Source organism: Alosa pseudoharengus, unplaced genomic scaffold (assembly GCF_046254945.1).
Source record: "Alosa pseudoharengus isolate Yale_2024_CS ecotype anadromous, Long Island Sound unplaced genomic scaffold, YU_APseudo_1.1 YU_APseudo_1.1_scf_20, whole genome shotgun sequence".
NCBI classification, from domain to species: Eukaryota; Metazoa; Chordata; class Actinopteri; order Clupeiformes; family Clupeidae; genus Alosa; species Alosa pseudoharengus.
In genome coordinates this window covers 33,862,562-33,867,785 of record NW_027468664.1, presented here as the reverse complement: position 1 = coordinate 33,867,785, position 5,224 = coordinate 33,862,562, and the positions used below count along the sequence as shown (strand labels likewise).

Sequence of the window (5,224 nt, the reverse complement as noted above, 5' to 3'; positions counted from 1 at the left end):
AGACCATGTTGAATTTTGCTATAATTTATTTCAAAACAGGATTACTCTGGAACAGCTAACTATACACGGGAATGCATTACACCTTTGTGTTCGGTAAGGTCTGCTGTTTATTCTGATATATGGTTTGTCATGTGTTGCGTGAACTCCGTGAAGAGTGTGTAGGCCTACGATATTCCACCGAGACGAATGGATGTGGAGATGGGCGCAGAGAATAATTAAATCTCTTGAAGTTATTTTTCTCACGAACTGTTTATCACAGCAAACAGTAGCACCGTTTAAAAGCTGAGAAAAGGTTCTTTCATGTGACACATGTGTGATGAGTAGCCTAGGCCTACTTCTCGAGGAGTTCAACAGAGAAGAATTGGTGAATTTGGACGCACTTCATGCTTGTAGTGAAGTAAAGCTGAAGCGCTCCATGCTGCGGCTCACTGGTAGCTAGGTAGTTATTATAGGTAACTTCAAATCATCGCGATTTACCCTTATAGGCTACTGCACATTACAAGATCTGTATGAGATGATCCGCAGCACTGACGTGAGAAATCATTTAACTCTTTGTGTAGCGCATATGAGCACTTTTCCCCCCATTTCAACCTGAATATTGGGGACATTTCAGTCGTAATTTGACATTGGTGTGGACACGTCCTTCGGTCCCCACGCAAATCTATGCCCCTGCAACTAACAGGAAGAAGGCTACTTTTACTTTTGAGGCTATTCGCCTTTTGAACTTGAATATGCTCCCAGGCTCTTTCCTGGGACTAATCCCCCTTACACCCCCTGTTTGTCCAGTTCTTTCTTTTGTCCTGTCTTATATGTTGTGTTCTGTCTTATACTGTATGTCACTATGCCTGCATTGAGAAATTGCCCCTTGAGGATAAATACAGTTTTTTTCATTGAATTGAATTGAATAAGAACCATTTTGAGAGCTATGAATGCAAAAAAAAAAAAAAAATGATTCCATGTTTCTACCACATTGTCTTACAACCTTTAGCCATGTGGCAGTGTCATTTTCAGTCAGAACAAACATATTGGTCAAGAGAAAATCAACATTAAATCAATATTTGCCAGGGGTATAAATAATGTTGTTCTTAACTTTATGTGTACTATTCACAAGTCACAGCCTGAATAAAAACAAAGATTATTTAAAAATATATTCTAAAACCAGTATTTTGTGTAGTGTATGTGAGGTATTGTCCAATATAATTAACAGTTTGTGCAGCATCCCTCTCTCCACCACCAACTCCAGAGTTGTCACTGGATGGCTATTAGGCTTTTTATTCAGGGTCACTTGCTCTGATGCTGCTGCCCCAATAGACAGCAGCAAAAGAAATTGCACTTGCACAACAGTCTAATAAAACATCCAGTCCAGTTGTCAATTTGCACACAACGTATTTGTAGTTGCCTACAACCTCCACCCAGGAGGATACTTCACCCAGGATGGAGATGGAATTCAACTCAGGCCTGTCCCTCCTAATGTCCACCCCCATTTCCTAGTCTTACACACACACACACACACACACACACACACACACACACACAGTCTTACACACACACAGGCGCACACACACACACACAGTATAGTACAGTCTTATTATTCTATAGTAGCCTATATCCCAAAATAGGCCCTACTAACCCATAATATTCCTAAAATATCTACAAGGATACAAGGATACAAGGAGGTTTATTTGTCACATACATAGCAATACTAACGTAAAGCATGTAGTGAAATTTCGTTTGGTGTTCAGCCTTTTCTGTGCAAGTGTGAAGAAAGAAAGATCAATACATATTTTTAATAAATAGCAAAAGAGAGTAGAGGCTATAAAGTGCAGTGTGTGTACAGTCCATGTGCAAGTGTGTAAAAAAAATGTAAGTGCAGTAGTATAGTCTTGTGTGTGTTCAGGATACGGATTGCTAGAGGAAAGAAGCTCCTCCTCATGTCTCTTTGTTCTGGTCTTGTAGCAGCAGAGACATTTGCCTGATCTCAGTCTTTTGAAAAGTCCATAGTCAGGATGTGAGGAGTCTTTTACAATACTTTGGGCCTTTGTACATAGTCTTTTCTTGTAGGTCTCCTGCAGAGTAGGGAGAGGTGCTCTGATGGTGCGTTCGGCAGATCGCACCACTCTCTGTAAGGCACTGCAGTGACGGGCTGTACAGTTCCCATACCATCCCATATAGTGATGATGCTACTTGTCAGGACACTCTCCGCAGCTAAGGAGTGAAAGGCATTTAAGATGGGTGCTGATACTTTGAACTTCCTCAGCTGATGTAGGAAGTACAGTCTTTACCTTGATTTCTTCAGTGTGTGCTGGGTGTTAACACGCCATGTTAGATTGTCAGTAAGGTGTAGGGGGGTAAAGGGTTAAGGCTGCCAGTCTTATGACATGTTATTTTCTATATTTTTGATATGTTGCTGAGTGGATCATAAACGGCCCCAGCAATGAAGAAAAGTGATTGATAATGACTGACTGACTATTATTGTGTTACATGCTTCAAATGTAAAGCACTTTGAGCTGCATTATGAAAGGTGCTATACAAATAAAGCTTATTATTATTATTATTATTATTATTATTATTATTATTACTCACAGGTATGTAAAACTTGTGACTCTCTCCACTGGCAGCCCACTGATCTTTAGTGGAGTGTAAGCTCTGTTTCCTGTAGTCCACCACCATCTAGTCAGGAGGAAATGTAGTTGAACCCCTTAAAAAAAATAGTATTTGAGGTTTTTGCATTTTTGGCATCCTTAGGGCATGTAGTCAACATTTCTTGATGATAACATCAAATTTAGGCGGTGGCAAAGTTTTTATTGGCATATTTCCAAAATGGCCGCCACTGGAGATGCTGAAAACCAAAAAAATCATATTTCAGGGTCTAATAGATCAATTTTGATGGTTTTGATATCAAACTACAGGTTTTCTGGGGTGGTTAGTTCATTTATGAGGTAACTGAAAAGGTCAGAGGTCAAATAAAGGTAATTTCAAGGTCAGAGTTACATTCTCAAGGTCAGCGGCAAGGTCATTTTGAGTAAAAATCCGATAAATTACCATATGTTAGATAATTACCATTTTATTTTAGATGACAGAGGACTATATCTCAACTTAAAAGATTCTTGACTCACTATCACTGGGATGGAGGCAAATTATTGATGGGTAATGGGCTCCTGTTCTGTCAAAACTTCCACCAGCACCAGAGGCTATTGTGGAGCTTGTGAAGTGCTGTTGTCTTACCAGCTAATGCAGTAGAAGGTGTTCTTGCAAGAGTAACAACTTACCATTCACACAACTTTGCAGGTGTGAAGGCTCTGAGGAGATGTGCACCAATATTAAAAAGATGGTGACAGTGAGGATAAATACTTGAGTGACAATGACAATGTTTTGTTGAACTCTTCAATAATGAAACAAGATTTTTTTTTTCTTTTTTTCCATTTTTTTCTCTAAATGTCTTGGCAAATGATGCAATACATCTTTTGAAAATAGTCTGTATCTCACTTGTCTACCTTATTAGGGTATATTTATCAAAAAGTTGACCACTTTAAACTACATTGTGTACTTTTTTGAGTTAATTCTTAGCAAAAACCCATTTGTTCTTTCAAAAATACGTGCTCATTCATGTGTAATTATTTCCACTTACTAATCAAAGTATTCTCGTAAGTGTAGAATCTGCTATTCCAAATACATACGCGCGAGTCGCGCAAATGGCTGAATCCATGTTGCGCCTCCATCTTTGAAATACATTCGCCAACGAGGGACATTCCTGGAAATTCAGCTCCGCCTTTCGCGCTTGTAGGCAACACTCATTGCATGATCAGTCTACTCGCGACTGCCGGCAGATTTGAAAGTCTGTTGAAAATGGAGGATTACACCTATTCTCGAGGACATGAAAAGGAGTCGCCAAGGAAGCGAAAAAGAGAATTAAAACGCCAACGCGACCGGAAAAACAACAGACCAAAGTCAATATTGGAGTGGCTTTTCTAAGATGGAAAGAGCTCGTGAGGAGGAGCAAGGATTTTAAAAGGGACGCCGAAATTGCCTGCTTTCTCCTCGACAGGTAATTCGGCCTATTCGTGTAAACATACAGTCTATGGTGTAAATTCGAATTTTTATAGTTGCTTGGCTTAGTATAGCATGGTTGTCCATAACGCTAGAATGACGTCTGGGATACTTTTCCTCGCGTCGATGAAAAAGGATTGTAACATAAATCTGCTATGACGGATCACAGGCAAAGGGCACTAAATTGTAGTTATTTTTCATTGCTTTTGCTTTGTAGCCTAAATATATCCTAATCTGATAATGCTAGTGTAGCCAATTCCAAGGGTGACGTTCACATCCTGAGGCCTGTCCTGTAGTCTTATTAATTGTAGACGTAGCCTACTAAATTGTCTGAACGTTTTTCACTGCATGAAAACAATTGTTGATTCTATGTGATTGTTGTTTGATAATAACTGAAAGTATATTTTTAATATCTTGGTGTTTACCATTTTATGTACTGTTATATGTTGTGAAACGCTCTGCTTATTCATTTCAGATGAGCATCTTGGCGCAATTGCAGAAGCCCCTGAAATTGAGAACCTTGAACAGAGGTAACCCATCAATGCTCATAATGTCTATACCCGATGACATTCTCTATTGTATATTTTCATGATATAAGCATTTATATATATTTTTTACAAAGCCTACATGACATGAGCATTGTGGAGGAGGATGTGGACGAAATTCAATGGTTTTGTTATGTGATGCACGTGCATGCCTTCATTGTAACCTTGCCTGTAACTCAGTCTAGGCAAAATAGCACTATACAGATTAGTAACAATATGTTGAACTATATAAAATGGCGTGTATGTCTAACGACACTGCATGTCTTCCACAGGATCAGCTTTCCAGGAGACTGCAAATTTAGAATGATGGCCCACGTTGCTTCAAAGGCACCATACAAAAAGGAAGGGTTCATGTGTAAATACCATAATTAGTTAATTTATGTAAATAAATATATTGCAAATAACATTGTTGACCATGTTACTGTCATTTGGTGTTTCAAAATGGTAAATTACCACAACTCCTTTTTTAATTATAAGTTTGTGGATGTAATGTATGAGGTACAGCATGAACAGTCTCTTATCAATTCTAAAAGTTTTTATTTTCATGAAAGCAAAATATAGCGATGTACCGGTGTAAAATAAATTAAATACAGTTTTAAAAGGAACCGGCAGTACAAGAACACTAATACAAA

General features: G+C 38.6%; 1 long non-coding RNA gene across 1 annotated transcript; it reads left to right on the top strand.

The window, feature by feature from the left end:
- Positions 1 to 3,784: 3,784 nt before the first annotated feature.
- LOC143136763 (uncharacterized) lies at positions 3,785 to 4,951 on the top strand. The gene is made up of 3 exons (XR_012989439.1): positions 3,785 to 4,045; positions 4,523 to 4,577; positions 4,865 to 4,951. It is a non-coding gene; the product is annotated as an uncharacterized LOC143136763 (long non-coding RNA).
- The last annotated feature ends 273 nt before the right edge of the window (positions 4,952 to 5,224 follow it).